The following is a 17,556-nucleotide window of genomic DNA, read 5'->3' as shown; positions in this document are numbered from 1 at the left end:
CTGTGGAACTTTTGCATGCGTAAGAGCACTTTCTTTGAACTTTGTGACTTGCTTTCCCCTGTCCTGAAATGCCATAATACCAGGATGAGAGCAGCCCTCACAGTGGAGAAGCGAGTGGCAATAGCCCTCTGGAAGCTTGCAATGCCAGACAGCTACCGGTCAGTCGGGAATCAATTTGGAGTGGGCAAATCTACTGTGGGGGCTGCTGTGCTGCAAGTAGCCAAAGCAATCATTAAGCTGCTGCTACGAAAGGTTGTGACTCTGGGAAACGTGCAGGTCATAGTGGGTGGCTTTGCTGCAATGGGATTCCCTAACTGTGGGGGGGCCATAGATGGAACCCATATCCCTATCTTGGCACTGGAGCACCAGGGAACCCAGTACATAAACTGCAAGGGGTACTTTTCAATGGTGCTACAAGCACTGGTGGATCACAAGGGACGTTTCACCAACATCCATGTGGGATGGCCAGGAAGGGTTCATGACACTCATGTCTTCAGAAGCACTACTCTGTTTAAATGGCTGCAGCAAGGGACTTACTTCCCAAACCAGAAAATTACAGTTGGGGATGTTGAAATGCCTGTAGTTATCCTGGGGGACCCAGCCTACCCCTTGATGCCATGGCTCATGAAGCCATACACAGGCAGCCTGGACAGTGGTCAGGAGTTGTTTAACTACAGGCTGAACAAGTGCAGAATGGTGGTAGAATGTGCATTTGGGCGTCTCAAAGCTCGCTGGAGAAGTTTGCTTACTCGCTCAGACCTCAGCCAAACCAATGTCCCCTTTGTTATTGCTGCTTGCTGTGTGCTCCACAATCTCTGTGAGAGTAAGGAGGAGACCTTTATGCCGGGATGGGAGGCTGAGGCAAATCACCTGGCCGCTGATTATGCGCAGCCAGACACCAGGGCAATTAGAAGATCACACCAGGAAGCGGTGAGCATCAGAGAAGCCTTGAAAACGAGTTTCATCATGGGCCAGGGTACGGTGTGACTGCTGTGTTTCTTTCCCCTTCCTGAACCTCTCCCCCCTGTATTGACTCCTGCTGCAAGCAACCTACCCTGCACCCTTCCCTAACAGCTTGCTTATGGAAATAAAGTTACTATTTTTTAAAACCCTTGTATTCTTTATTAAAACTCAGTTCCTGTAAGCAACCCACCCTCCCTCTTGCTTTAAAAAGCATGTAATTAAAAATACACCAGTAGGAGTTTTGGAGGAGGATGGGAGGGAAGAAAAAGGCAATTAAGGAAGCCTTGAAAACGAGTTTCATCATGGGCCAGGGTACGGTGTGACTGCTGTGTTTCTTTCCCCTTCATGAACCTCCCCCCCCCCAGGTATTGACTCCTGCTGCAAGCAAGCTACCCTCCACCCTTCCCTAACAGCTTGCTTATGGAAATAAAGTCATTCCCTGTAACCAACCCACCCTCCCACTTGCTTTGAATAGCATGTCATTATAAGAAGAGTAAGAGAAATAAAAAGGTACCCCGGGAGTGGTTTGGGAGGAGTATAGGAGGGAAGAAAAAGGCCATTAAGGACATTTCAATGTAATGACAGCCTTTTGGTTGGGCTGTCCACGGGGGTGGAGTGGGCAGGTGCAGAAAGCCTTCTCCCACGCGTTCTTACACGTCTGGGTGTGGAAGATATGGGACATGGTGAGTACTGAGGGAGGTTAAACATGGGCTGAAGTGGCACTCTGTGACCCCGCAGCTCTTCCACCAGACTTCGGAGGATGTCAGTTTGGTCGCGCAGCAGCTCCAGCGTTCCATTCCACCACCACTGATCTTCCTGCCGCCACATCTCATCTCGAGCATCCCTCCTGTCCTCACGTTGGTCCCTCCTGTCCTCACGTTCACTGGCAGCTTTCCTGTACTTTGCTACCACATCTTTCCACTCCCCCAGATGAGCTCTTTCACTGCAGGTTACTGCCATTATTTCTGTGAACATCTCCTCCCGTGTCCTCTTCTTCCTTATTCTCCTTATCTGACCTATCCTTCGGACTGGGGTAGGGAGGCTTGAAAAATGTGCAGCTGCATGAGTGGGGGAAAAGAGTGATAGAAGGATCATAAGAGATACATTTCACAGAACAATGGTTATACTCTTTCACAGTGAACTACACTATTCACCGTACGTAGCACATGTCACTTCACTACAAGGTCACCTTTGGATTCTTTTAGTATTTAGTGCTTGCGGCTGTGGTGTCAGAGATCAACACAGACGCAGGTCCGGGGATTACAAATCAGCTTGCAGGCGGACATGGTAAGGCATACATCTAATGGCAGTTAACCATACAACCTCCTCCTTTCCCCCCTACCCGTGGCTATTAGCAGGTAAAATTCATGCTGGGCAGCCAAACTGCTAAAAAGCACATCTTTTGCTTCTTTTCTTATGCCATCAGAAAAGTTAAGCACTAGAGGAAAATTGTGAATGGTTTTCCCCCCCACTCTGTATGTCTGCTGTAATGGCAGGTCACTGAAACCTTACCACCTCCCCCTTCCTCCCTTTCCCTTGGCAATTAGCAGCGAAAATTCCTGCTGCCCAAATGCTAAAAAGGTCAGCGCCATTAGAGATACCTCCCCGTAGGAATGGGCTGTTTTTTACCTTCCCCCCCCATGGCTAACTGCAAGGGAAGGATTTTTTTTAAGGCGCAGGAAAGCAGCAACGAAGGAATGGTCATCTCTGTCCCCTTAATAAAATACATTACTTTTTACCAGGTGACCATGAACGATATCACTCTCCTGAGGATTACAGACAGAGAAAAAGAAATTATGCTTCTTGAATGCCAGCAATCCCCGGGACCGTACGCAGCTAGGCTTTGTCATGCAATGATACCCGATTACGTGCTCCAGGCATGGCGTTTTAAAGTTTCGTAACATGGTGGACGGAATAAGGCTGCCCTGCCCAGAAACCTTCTGAAAAGGCTTTTGGGGTACCTAAAGGAATGCTTCATAGAGATGTCCCTGGAGGATTTCCGCTCCATCTCCAGACATGTTAACAGACTTTTCCAGTAACTTTAATGCCAGCTAATGCATGCAAGCCCTCATGGCAAATCAATCATTAAAAAACGCTTGCTTTTAAACTATGTTTTTTATTTAAAAAAGTACACTCATCAGAGGTCGCTTCCATGGCTTCATTGTCTGGGCTAGTGGCTTGGGAGGGCTGGGAGGGTAATTCTGTCTGGGTGAGAAAAAGCTCCTGGCTGTTGGGGAGAATGGAGTGCTGTGTGGTCTCTGCCATCTCGTCCTCCTCTTCCTCCTCCTCATCTTCACCCTCCGCAGAATCATCAGCAATGGCTGAGATTACTACCCCCACCTCTGAATCCACAGACAAGGGGGGGCTTGTCGTGGCACAGCCCCCTAAAATTGCATGTAGCTCCGTGTAGAAGCGGCATGTTTTTGGCTCAGATCCGGATCTGCCATTTGCTGCTTTGGCTTTCTGGTACGCTTGTCTGAGTTCCTTCACTTTAACTCTGCACTGCACCGAGTCCCTGCTATGGCCTCTCTGCCTCATGGCATTAGAAATTTTTTCAAAAGTTTTTTCATTTCGTCTACTGGAACGCAGTTCTGATAGCACAGAATCTTCTCCCCATATAGCGATTAGATCCAATAACTCCTGTGTGTTCCACGCTGGAGCTCTTTTCCTATTCTCAGGAGACTGCATTGTTACCTGTGCTGCTGAGAGCTCCACGCTGGCCAAACAGGAAATGCAATTCAAAAGTTCCCGGGGCTTTTCCTGTGTACATGGCCAGTGCAGTAGAGTTCCTTTACCTGTCCAGAGTGGCCACTGGTGCACTGTGGGATACCTCCCGGAGGCCATTAACTTCGATTTCCGTCTACACTAGCCCTAAATCGATTTTGTAAAATCGATTTTAGGGTTACTCCTTTCGTTTAGCTGGAGTACAGAAATCGATTTTAAGACCCCTTAAAATCGATTTTAGGTGCCTTGTAGTGTGGACGGGTACAGCTTTAAATCGATTTAACGCTGTTTAAATCGATTTAACGCTGTAGTGTGGACCTGGCCTAAGACGTGTCAGGTGTTCTTTTTTTCCCAGAAGAGATCATTTAGTGGCTACTGCACTGCCCTGTATAAACTACAAGGACATCCAGTCCAACAAGGGTTATTTAAGCTTGTTTTTGTTTCGAGTGTACTTAGAGTTAGGCCCAGCCTATGTAGATAGGCCTAAAGCAAGTCAAAAAAAATCATGTTGTACTTCAGGTGGAACTTTAAACTACAGCATAGTTACTGAATCCATTTATAACATAATTTGGACCTGTTCACAATAGGCTAAGTTCAATCCTGTTTGAAAGATGATCGATCCTGCAATTGACTTCATCAGCCATTCTTAAAATTAATTAGGAAGGGACCTTGAGAGGTCATTTAGTCCAGTCCCCTGCCACTCAAGGCAGGACTAAGTATTATCTAGAGCAGTGCTTCTCAAAGTCGAGCTGCTGCTTGTTCAGGGAAAGCCCCTGGTGGTCGAGGTTGGTTTGTTTACCTGCCACTTCCGCAGGTTTGGCCGATCACAGCTCCCACTGGCCAGCTGCGAGAAGAGGTGCAGGCCGAGGGATGTGCTGGCTGCCCTTTCTGCAGCCCCCATTGACCTGGAGCAGTGAACTGCGGCCACTAGGAGCTGCAATCAGCCGAACCTTCGGATGTGGTAAGTAAACAAACCAGCCCGGACCGCCAGCTGGTTTCCCTGAACAAGCGGCGGACCGGCTTTGAGAAGCACTGATCTAGACCATCCTTAACAGGTGTTTGTCTAACCTATTCTTAAAAATCTCCAGTGATGGAGATTCCACAACCTCTCTATACAATTTATTCCAGTGTTTAATCATCCTGACAAAATTTTTCTTAATTGCCAACCTAAACTGCTCTCACTGCAATTTGAGCTCATTGTTTCTTGTCCTATCCTCAGAGCTTAAAGAGAACAATTTTTCTCCCTCCTCCTGTAGCAACTTTTTATGTACTTGAAAACTTTTATGTCCCTGCTGTCTTCTCTTCTCCAGAATAAACAAAACCATTTTTTAAAATCTTTCCTCATAGATCATGTTTTCTAGATCTTTAATCATTTTTGTTGCTCTTCTCAGGACTTTCTCCAATTTGTCCACATCTTTTCTGAAATGTGGCACCCAGAACTGGACACAATACTCCAGTTGAGGCCTTACCAACATGGAGTAGAGAGGAAGAATTACTTCTCGTGTCAACACTCCTGCTAATGCATCCCAGAATGATGTTTGCTTTTTTTGCACTAGTGTTATACTGTTCACTCATATCTAGCTTGTGATCCGCTATGATCCCAGATCCGTTTCAGCAGTACTCCATCCTAGGCAGTCATTTCCCATTTTGTATGTGTGCAACTGATTTGTTCCTTCCTAAGTGGAGTACTTTGCATTTGTCCTTATTGACTTTCGTCCTATTTACTTTAGACCATTTCTCCAGTTTGTCCAGATCATTCTGAGTTTTAATCCTGACCTCAAAAGCACTTGTGACCCCTTCCAACTTGGTGTCATCCACAAACTTTATAAGTGTACTCTCTATGCCATTATCTAAATAATTGATGAAGATATTGAACAGAAGCAGTTCCAGAATTGATCCCTGTGGAACCCAACTCGATATGCCCTTCTAGCTTGATTCTGAACCACTGATAACTATTCTCTGAAAATGGTTTTCCAACCAATTATTCACTCACTTTATAGTAGCTCCATCTAGGTTATATTTCCCTAGTTTGTTTATGAGAAGGTCATGCGAGACAGTATCAAAAACCTTCCTTAAGTCAAGATATACCACATTTACTGCCTCCTCCCATCTACAAAGCTTGCTACACTGTCAAAGAAAGCTATTAAGTTGGTTTGACGTGATTTGTTCTTGACAAATCAGTGCTGACAGTTACTTATCTTATTATCTTCTGCTTAATTATCTGCATTGCTTAATTATTTGCTTCATTATCTTTCCGGGTACTGAAGTTAAGCTGACTGGTCTGTAATTCCCTGGGTTGTCCTTATTCTCTTTTTATAGGTTGGCACTATATTTGCCCTTTTCCAATACTCTGGAATCTCTCCTGTCTTCCATGACTTTTCAAAGATAATTACTAGTGGCTCAGATATCTCCTCTGTTAGCTCCTTGAGTATTTTAGGATGTATTTCATCAGACCCTGGTGACTTGAAGACACCTCATTTGTCTAAGTAATTTTTAACTTGTTCTTTTCCCTATTTCCCATAATAGTGGATGTTGACATAACTCTGCTTCTGAGGAACCTTGTAATAGGATGTCTGTCTGCTTGAGGTCAAAAGGCTGGGTGGTGGTGTTTCAGATGACCAGCTGTTAGTTAGTTAGTTCTAAGTTCTAGTCTTTCTATTGCTTCTGTAGCCATCCATTTAGATTCTGAACAAACTGGCTGGGAAATAGTTCAGTTCATTGAAAACAAACTATGAATTAGCTAAAGGGGGGAAAGGCTGATCGATGTTTTGAGGTGACGTTTTATTAGTTTGATAATAGGCAATTATTTGTTAAAACACAAGCATAAAGATATAACAGTTTGGTAGCAATTAGAGCTTTGTGAAACATTTTTTACCTAAAGTAAAACTCATTCTCTGCTGATTCCATTACAAGATGGAAATACTTCTTGCATATTTGGCAATGAGAGCAAAATACTTCTTGTCTGCAGAAATGGGCTTATCTGTTTTTAAAATGCAAAACATACCCAGACAAAACCTTTGCTGTGCTAAAGTCAGGGTCATTTGGGCTCTGCATTTCCATACGATAAAAATGATGATTTTAAGGTGAAGCTTTAAAATTTTGTGTCCCGATGTTCTGCCACTTTTTAATTACAATGTCATTTAAAGGTTCTATTGCTTGGGATATTGGTACAAATTTAACTCAATCTAATATATTTTTGATTTAGTGACTTAAAAATGTCTTTGCTTTGAAAAATTAAGCATATTTATGTCTGCGAAGGGTGATCTTGACAGTGGGTCAGTATGTGATGCACATGCCCCTGCAGAAGTTGCTTTAACTCCATAGTCTTATATACATAACATATAACGGATATTACAATGTGTATTAGATTTAATGAGATTGTAATGTTTGCATCAAACAATTAATCAGTTACAGTGATTAGGTTAATCTCTTCCCTGCTGCTTAGATCTGGACTCTCCCCTATCTTTTTGTTCAGGAGTCTTCTCTTTTGTCTGAGTCCCAAACCTCATGAACCATAATTCTTGGTTTTATAGCAACTTCAGGATACTGGTCCACCATATTTTGAAAAAGTACCATCAGAACTCAGCCAAAATTAGTCTAAGCATGAAACCTTATGGAACTTGCCAAGGTTCACCAAAACCAGATTGAACAACCTTAAAATGAGCGTTAGCAGATATGATGAAAGGTACCAGTTGTCACTGAGACCAAAAACTGGTAACCTGAATTTGTGGTCTCTAAACCAAGTCATGTTTGAGATTTCTAAAGACGCTGAAGGGCACACATGAATATGCTGTTTAAATATGAGGTAGAAGTGGGTGGAGTGGAATGTCTCTTGTCTTGTTCAGTGAAGCAGCAGTCAGCTAAGGACTTAAAGTCTTAGAGCAACCAGATCAATAGAAAGAAAAGCAGCTAACAACCAAAAATAAGGATGAGCCGGTGGCAACAGTGTTGAAGACTTGTGAAGGGGCAGTGAGCCCACAAATATTTTTAAAAAAACCTAAATAGGGATGCCTAGACTTGGAGCAGATGTTTAATTTTAGGCGCTGTACCTGATCAGTCTGTAATAAGTCTTGATCATGTCCTGGCTATGTATGGAAGCATTTCTTCACTGCAACTGTTCAGCATTTCTGCACAAGCACCTTGTGTCTGGGCTTAAAAAAATAGGAAGAGGAGGGAAGTTTCTGAATTTAATCAGATACTGCACCTATGTCGATATTCAGAGGGGGTCCTAAGAAATTTGGATATAAGACTCTCTAAGAGCCTAGCATTAATTGCAATGAGTTAAAATACAAATCTATCGAGTGTTGTAGCCAAAAATGTCAGGATGGGTTTGACATTATGCACTTTCCAGCCCCATGATTCTAGCTTGCAAGGTTCATGTTCATTTTATTTATAGTGATACATGTTATTAGCAGGTAAATAGGCCCAATGGTCTGTGATGGGACATTAAATGGGATGGGATCTGAGTTACTACAGAGAAATCTTTCCTGGGTATCTGGCTGTTGAGTCTTGCCCACATGCTCAGGGTTTAACTGATTGCCATATTTGGGGTCGGGAAGGAATTTTCCTCCAGGGAAGATTGGCAGAGGCCTGGAGGTTTTTCGTCTTCCTCTGCAGCATGGGGCACCTTGAGGTCTTTAAACCATGATTTGAGGACTTCAGTAACTCAGACATAGGTTAGGAGTTTGATACAGGAGTGGGTGGATGAGATTCTGTGGTCTGCATTGTGCAGGCAGTCAGACTAGATGACCATAATGGTCCCTTCTGACCTTAAGTCTATGAGTCTGTTAGAAAGGCTGTTCTCCTGAAAATGACTTTGGCCATGTCTACATCTAAAATTTTGCAGCGCTGGTTGTTACAGCTGTATTAGTACAGCTGTATAGGGCCAGCGCTGCAGAGTGGCCACACTTACAGCAACCAGCGCTGCAAGTGGTGTTAGATGTGGCCACACTGCAGCGCTGTTGGGCGGCTTCAAGGGGGGTTCCGGGACGAGAGAGCAAACCGGGAAAGGAAACCAGCTTTGCCGCGGTTTGCTCTCTCGGTCCCGGAGCCAGCCAGCAAACCGCAGGGAAGGAGACCTGCTTGCTCGGGGTTCCGGGACCGAGAGAGCAAACCGGGAACGCCGCGGTTTGCTCTCTCGGTCCCGGAGCCACCCAGCAAACCGCAGGGAAGGAGACCTGCTTGCTCGGGGTTCCGGGACCGAGAGAGCAAACCGCGGCGAAGCTGGTTTCCTTTCCCGGTTTGCTCTCTCGGTCCCGGAACCCCGAGCAAGCAGGTCTCCTTCCCTGCGGTTTGCTGGGTGGCTCCGGGACCGAGAGAGCAAACCGCGGCGTTCCCGGTTTGCTCTCTCGGTCCCGGAACCCCGAGCAAGCAGGTCTCCTTCCCTGCGGTTTGCTGGGTGGCTCCGGGACCGAGAGAGCAAACCGGGAAAGGAAACCAGCTTGATTACCAGAGGCTTCCTCCTTCCACAGAGGTCAAGAAAAGCGCTGGTAACTATCTACATTGGATTACCAGCGCTGGATCACCAGCGCTGGATCCTCTACACCCGAGACAAAACGGGAGTACGGCCAGCGCTGCAAACAGGGAGTTGCAGCGCTGGTGGTGCCCTGCAGATGTGTACACCTTCAAAGTTGCAGCGCTGTAACTCCCTCACCAGCGCTGCAACTTTCTGATGTAGACAAGCCCTTTGATTAGCTTTCTACTCTCTAAATTTGATTAAGCTCTAGCATTGATCCAACATTTTTACACTGTGACCACAGCAGTTAAATTTAGAATTTGTAGGCCCACTCAGCACTCTTTTCACCTCTCATTTTTCTGCAATAGCTACTTTTATTTAAATCCTTCTCAGCAGCCATGAATATGCCTTCCCTTCTTTCACATTTCTACTTCATGCTCCATATATGTGAATAAATCATACACACTCCTGTTCAGTTTCACTTTCTTCAGGAGAAAATATAAGCTACAGCTCTGGGGTGAGTGAAAAGCAAATTCAATTAAATTATCTTGTGCTCAAATGAATTCTTGTAACTCAGAGAAAGTAAAGAGGAGCGAAATAGTAAGGGAGAGAAGATGTGGAAGTGATATAAGGGCCTGCCCCTGGGTCATCCCATATTGCATATCCACCCCATATTCCAGCTGTTCTTTATTGTCATTCAGGTCCTTGCTCTCTGATCCTTTCCCCCCCTGCCCCCCAGGACTGTCCTTATACAAGTAGACCTATTAAACTGGACAGATCAGCTTATGTAAATACTACTCACAGGAGTAATGTCTTCAGTCTTTCATTCTAATCAAGCATGTATATAAATAAGAATCCCATCACCACAAACTATAACTGCCAGAAAGTCAGTTCTTGGCAGAAAAAGCACCTCTGGGCTTTCATTCAAGTTCTCATAAGAAGAAGGCACACAAATTGGACAATATCAGTATTAAAAATGATTCAATTTTCTAAGGGCCAGAGTCTGGACCTTGAATATAAATGTACTCCTCATTTAGCCTGACTCATTGTAATGGGATTACTTGTGGAATAGTGTTTCTGCAGCAGAGTAAAAGACTCTGGCCCTAACTCTGTTGCTGCAGCTAAGTAATGTTGGGTGTGCAGTCTAACAATTCTTATGGTGGACTTGACCAGTATCTCAAGAACCACCATGTTCTGAATGACAGAAATGATGTGGAGTTTGACTTGGGGTGATTTTAAGTTGCAAATGTTACATGAATAATGGGGACAGAAAAAGGGATCCCTTTAAGAAGCTGTGTGCATTGCTGCCAGACACAAGTGCCCAATGAGCTGAAGTGGGAAGGAGAGAAACATGAGCTGCATTGAAATAAATTTCATATTGCAGAGAATCTTTCCTTGCTCAGCACATCTTATTCTAGCTCCCTATTGGTGAGCTCTTGAAAGTATTCTGCCACCCACCAGCTGGACTCTCACAAAATAATTTCTCGGGCCCTATCTATAACTATAATTTCCATTTATATTTAAATATCCCTTTTATTGTGAAGCATGTTACAAACTACTAGTTCATATAGAAATCACTTCAGCTATGACTGACTTGTAATTGGTGAAATAGGGCATCTTTTTCACAGTACACAGAAATACTTCCTGTCCTAAATTCAGGGCCGGCTCTACTGTTTTCGCTGCCCCAAGTAGTGCACTCAATTGCCGCCACGGACAGCGGGGGCAGTCCGCGCACTGTTATGGCGGCATGAGCATTTCTGCGGTGGTGGCAATTCAGTGGCAGCTTCTGTCTTCAGCGGGAAAACCGAAGCTGCGCAGCTGCGGACAGCTGAACATAGAAGCTGCCACCGAATTGCTGCCGCTGCGGAAACACACGTGCCGCCCTAAGGGCATACGGACAGCCCCCACCGTCTGTGGTGGCAATTCGATGTGCTGCTTGGGGGGCAAAAACACACGGACTGCCGCCCCTTGCAGATTGCCGCCCCAAGCACCTGCTTGGAATGCTGGTGCCTGGAGCCAGCCCTGCCTAAACTATTGCATAGTAAAGAATACAGTACCCAATTAAATTGCAGAGGGAATTAAGGTGCACAGAATAACTCTTCACCTTGGATTACATTTAGGGCTGATAGAAGATTTTCCATCAAAACTGTTCTTGATGTAAAACTGAGTTTTTAACTAAAGAGTTTATTTTGCAAAATGTCTGCTTACTATGGAAAACTTCATCTTTGTCCCCCCCCCCCTAAAAAAAAAATTTAAAAAGTGAATACCTTTTCTACCAAAAAATGTTGTTGATTTGCAAATGCTGCTATGGTATCTCATAGGAGTTCTAGTTCAAGTGCCTCATGTCTTCAGTGGGGTGGGGACCTTTGTGGGACAACCTCTCCCATGATGTATGCCAGTGACTCAACAAGAAGGGAGACTGGTGCATCATGGGCGATACAGTGGGGCCAGAGCAACCAGCTCATAGAGGAGAATGGGGGTATGAGGCACTTAAACTATAATTCCCATGAGGCACCATGTTGGCATTTTTTAATTAGTTTTTTCTTGAAAATCTGAAGTTTTCAAGGAAGGTGGAGGAAGGAACAATTTTTTCCCAATCATCTGTAGATACAGTTCCTCTTCTGACAGCCAAAAAGGAGCACTTTAGGAATTATTGTGGGGAACTTCTATGGCCTGTGTCATGCAGGAGGTCAGACTAGATAATCACAATGGTTCTGTCTGTCCTGAGAATCTATGGATCCCCTGGTGAGGCTTTCATTGAATACTAACTGAGAGGGAAGGAATACCTTCTCTTGAACAGCAGCACCAACTGTATTTTCCTTTGGAAGTCACCTATATTGAGTAGGCCATGCCCTGTTTAGCTTGTGAGAGCAAACAAGTTTGCAGCACAAGTCTGATCTTTGAGTAAGGCTCTTTGGGTCTTCTCTCTCCCTTTTCTTCTTAAATATACTTTATTTTTCATCTCTCTCTGACCTATCCTCTCTACCAAGTAATTCTGGGCCTCTGCAAACTTCTGAACAGCTATGACATCTCTTCAGTTATTCTAGCTCTTGTAACTTTCCTCCACTCCTATCATTCAGAATCTGACCTAACCTTCTGCTCTCTTTATAATGTTCTCCTGCAGATTCCTTTCCCTACCTCCTCCTCGTGCCTATATCCCACTGAGGATTCTAATCTCTTCGGAGCAATCACAGAAATCTCAGCAATTTGTTGGGACTGTCCTCCTCCATATGCACTAAATAAAATGGATGTGCCTGCAGTGCAGGCTTTTCCCAAGCTGCATGAATAGTGCTGTTTGATCACCTCATCTCTGTATGGGTTTAATATTTCCCGGTCTTGCACTGACAGAACTCAAGCCATGTATCTGGCTGAAAACTACTCTCAGTGGAGTCTGATTATGTCACTATCTTTTACCAACTCTGAGAGATAGCAGTCTGATATACTGGGTGAAAATAATCAATTCTGGTAATTCTTTAGCTTCAGAGCTTCTTCTCCGGCAATGTGCCACTTATCCATTAAACATGTTCCTCCCCCATCTCTGGCAAAACTATTAACATGATGAAAACATGTACCGTGTTGTCTGATAGAGCTGATCGAATGGTGGCTCTAGGGAGAAAAGCACTCTGCAGTATCTCATTTGTAGGATTGCCAATGCACATAAAAAGCTACATTTTCACATCCTTGTTTTTTAGGAAGATGGACTATTGGGATAAAGACTTCACTGCAGCTATTGGCTCCTATCCATGGCAATAGTCATACTCCTCCTCTGCATAGCCCTGCCTGTAGGAACAAACAGTGAACTTCTTGTGTGGCAGCCAAATGCAGATGAATCAGTTCAGAAAATAAAGCAAAACGTTATCATTTATATACAGCTAGCTGTTATATAGTACGTCTGTCTGTATGTGTGTACACATATAAAATGACTTCCAACAGCGTTGTTCATTTGTCAGATAGTTCATGATAAGGATTGGTATAATAGGAGCTGTCATTAATAACAGCTTTCTTAATCCTTCTGCCTGCAACATTTGCAGCTCAAGGTTCCTGCTGATGAAGTAGAGATTTTCAAGTTAGTTAGTTGCATATGTGATGGGTTGGACCCCCCTTTCAGGGTGCCACTGCGTGTGCTGGGGTCCCACTGAGCCCACCTGTCCTACCAGCCTGGGTTTCCCTTACTCTGTGCTGCTGTGACTGGCTCTCAAATCCCTTTCCGGGACACAGCCAGCTGTAGAATCACAAAGTCTGCAGTTAGTTCTCTGTGGGAGGGCTCAGCGAGGGGAATGTCCAACTCCCCTGTGCCCACACCCTCTGGAGGGTAAACCTAAAATTGTGTGGTCTTGCACTGTATAGAGATCTACATAGCGTAGCTCCTAAAAATCACCCCCTCCCTCAAGGTGGAGGGAGATATGCATAGCTTTTTGCCCCCTTCCCCCAGTTATGAATTACACAAAATGGGTTTTGGAATAAATAAAAAATAAGTTTATTAACTACAAAAGGTCAATTTTAATTGATTCTTTAGTGAATTAAACTTAGGTTGTGTGTTTTGTTTTATTTGCTTGGTTTTTAAGTGATTATAAAGGGATAGCAAAGAGAACAAAGCTGATTACTGAGCAAATAAATGAATTTTTCCTCTCAAGGTGTATCTGCAAACTACCTTCCCAAGTACCTCCTAAGAATCTCACTTCAGACATATTGTCCCAAATAGCTCTTCGAAGTTCCTAGCATTTTCTCATTAGTCAGTTTCCTAGCAGTGTTACCAAACACAAACAATTGTATTTTTAATACAGTGGATCCCAAAAATATTAGTTAATTCAATAAGGTTTCTCCAGGATCTCGCAGGAAATTGCTCTGTCACTTGCATGAACCCCCAGGAGCTCTCTCTACCTCCTTGGTAGTCTGAGCCCCTCTACTAGTAGGTCTTTGCTGAGGGATGTGGGAAGAGACCACAAATTATTCCCACAAATTTTAAAGTGTGATTAACAATTTTTAGCTACAATTATGGCAGCTTTGGCAATCCTCTATTCCAATGATCATTTAAACTGAAATGCTGCCTCCTATGATGCAAAAGTGGGAATAATCTCAAGGCAAACTGTCAAGAACCAGGGCACAAACTCAAATTGGCTGTGAATTCTATACTTAGATTTCATCAATCAATATCAAATATAAACTCTTCAGGCACTATAACATCCTAAACATGGAGTCACAGACAGTCCCTTTTGATATGCCAATCTATCCTGCCACCCGGAAAAGCATACCTTTGTAATAGATGGTCCCTGGCACGAAGAATCACAGCAATATTAAGGTTACGCCCAGTTCCAAAGGACCAATCACTTCCTGGGTCAATTGCACCTAAAGATCTCAAATTAAAGAATGCTTGTAGCTAATCCTATAATAAATTGTATATTAAATAGGAAAACAATGAGTTATTTACAAATTTAAAGCAGGTAAACATACAGTATATACACATGAGTTACAATTTTAAGTTTCAAAAGGTAATAGAAGCTGCTACGATATGCAAGCTTTATATATCTTTTAGGGCTAAGCACCTGGGGATCTCTTGCTTAGCCCTAGAAAACCTCACCCCCCCCAAAAAGTCCAAGCAGCACTGAGATCCATTTCTCTCTTGTTAGGGGTTTTTATCCCCTTCTTCCCTTGTGCTCTGAGCTCCAGCTGATGGGAGGAATCCACTTGCGTGACTCATCAGACAGGGACTGGGAACAAGGGCAGGGCTGAACCACCAAGGTCTTTTGTCCTCTTGAACATCTCACAAAAGTCTGTCTGGTGTTGATGGACCTTCCCTGAGGGGCAGGACATAACACATTCTGCTGGAGATCAGCACTTGATACTATTTAGACTCTCGCCTGTCTGCTGATTTACACAGCCACAGAGGCTCACAATGCAACCACTCAAGTATTACCTTACAAAATGGTTGTAAATTAAATTAGAGTTTCTTGAATGCTTGTGCATTGTTGTGATGTAGGCTTGCATAGCCGCCCCTCAGTGCCAGTCTTTGAGGGTGGCCATGCCTCTTTGCTGGAATGATGGGGAAATTAGCTGTCTTTAGGGCTCAAACTCTCAGGTAGAGTAGAGCAGGTAAGGTCTAGGACCCGACCTTCAAGCAAGGGTGCGCCTAGCACAGTCTAGGGGGCTCTGGGAAGCACAGGTCTCCTAACCTAAAGGGGGGAAGTACTGACACCCCAGGGGAAGGGTAGCGGCAAGATGTGGGCCTGCCCAACTCCACTGCGTCCCAGCCACTGGGTCAGCGGGGAATCCACCCATAACACACTGACCGGGTCTCTGGCGGCACCACAGTCAGACGGTAGTCTAGTTCCCTTGGGCTGCTTCCTATACTTCCCCTCTGGTGTACCTTCCAAGAGTCATCCTCAATCTCCCCAGAGAACACTGGGAGCAGCAGTTCTGGCATGTCTGGCCGTATGGGTAGCTCAGGGGCCTCCTCGGGACAGCAGACGTTTTCCGCGGGCTACTGCATTCGCAGTGTGGAGAACGTGTCTGTCTCCCTTAGCAGCTGCCTCCCACCTGAGCTACAGGGCCCATCTTTTATACTTCCTGTTCCTGTCCCATCAGGAAGAAACTGGCCACCCTTCACTGTCAATTTCCAGGGGTGGCCATGCCTCTTAGCTACATGTATCCATTAAACACTAAACACATTCTGCAAGAGGTGAGTTTATTGTACTCATGTGTGAACCTGAAAAGGTTCACGGGTTTGGGTTTGTTCAGACAAACATCGAAGAATTCAGATTATGGTCAGGAGCAGGAAAGTCTGCAAAATCCGATCTGGAAATGCCTGAAAATAGTCTGCCTCATGAGATTCCTGGCACTTCTGGCAGGACCAGAAACAGAAAACACTATGAAAACAGCTTTTCCCATGACTCTTTGGTGCCTGCATTTCTAGAGCCGTGAAGTGTAGAGGTACCTTGGCTATTTGCTGGCTATTAATTTTACCTCCAGTGGAACAACACTTAATTTCCTCTAACACTTTCTGCATATGAGGTTCAAAAACTGTCACTAAACCAAGATCTTTTGGCTGGAAAAGACTGAGAATAAGATACATCTGAAGAATATACTGCTTAATTATAATAACCTTATAAGCATAATTTTTGGGAGGATTTTCTGTTTCAACTCACTTTTCTCAAGAATCTATTTTCTTTTCCTTTCTCAAATGCTGCTCAAAACTCTATTTTATGCTCAGGCATTAACCCTATCCTGCAATAAATATTTCCCCTTTCATGTGAACTATAGGATTCAGGAGAAGTCTCAATCAGTACTCATGCATGTGGCATCTGTTGTGGTATACAGTAATATACATCATTTTCCATAGTGTTGATTTTTATTACAATGTGAATTAAGCATATGATTGGTGTTTGAAATTTACTCATGCTTAGCCTTTGTGGGATAGGCCTCTATAATGTTTTAAATGCTTATTTTAAAGGGGCCAGATATCCAATGTTAGCACCATATGGTGCCATGGGGTAAAATCCTGGCTGCACTAAAGTAGTTTTGCCATTGACTTCAATGGGGCCAGGATTTTACCCTGACTTTTAGCTACTCCTAAATTCCCAGGTTAATTGGAACTATGGACTGGTCTACACTCAGATGGACTATATTTTGATGAGATATATGAAAATGGTGAAAGACATAAGGTTATACTGAGTGAATATGTGGCAGAATAACATAAGGTATTAATAGCTAAAATCCAACCTGATAAAACAGGAACAAAGATGAAACTGAGGAAGAAACTGTTTTGGTAATAATGTAAGTGGGGGAGGGAAAGGAAGAGTTCTGCCAAAAAGTAAAGAAAGGCTTTCATACCTTGCCGACAACCATGAAGTCAGTGGAGGAAGTTTAAAGAATTTTTCATTAAGGCTGTGGAGGCAACATTCAGAACAAGTGGGAAAATGGAGTGCTTTCAGAGAACAAGCTGGTGGGGGAAGTCTGATGTCCAAGAGAAGTTAAAAAGAACAAATTACCGAAAGAGTTTGAGGAAGCAGGTCCCGATAATGATAAATGCATACTGTAAGAACAGGCAAAAGAAGTGGTTGCTAAGTTAAGAGGAATTATACAAAAAGCTGGAGGAAAATGATGGCAGGAAATTGGGTTTTGGATTGGCAAAAAAAGGAACAAGGAAACACAAGATAGGGAAAAAAAATCTTCATGTGAAGGATGGGAATTATGTGATGACTAACCCTAAAGAGGTGGTAGATATGGAAAATTTTTTTTCCAAAGGCTGTTAAATGAGAAGAGAAAGTTGTGAGTGCAAGCACTGCTGATAATCACAGGGAAGTCTCAAAAGGTATCAGTCTCTGCAGAATAGGTAGAAGAAGCACTGAATATGAAGAATGGTAAACAAGCTGGTGAAGATGAGAACTACTGATGTGATCAAGGCAGTTGGAGGTACT

This window comes from Gopherus evgoodei, chromosome 9 (genome assembly GCF_007399415.2).
Source record: "Gopherus evgoodei ecotype Sinaloan lineage chromosome 9, rGopEvg1_v1.p, whole genome shotgun sequence".
NCBI lineage: Eukaryota > Metazoa > Chordata > Testudines > Testudinidae > Gopherus > Gopherus evgoodei.
The sequence above is the reverse complement of the archived record's forward strand: the minus strand, read 5'-3'. Positions refer to the sequence as shown.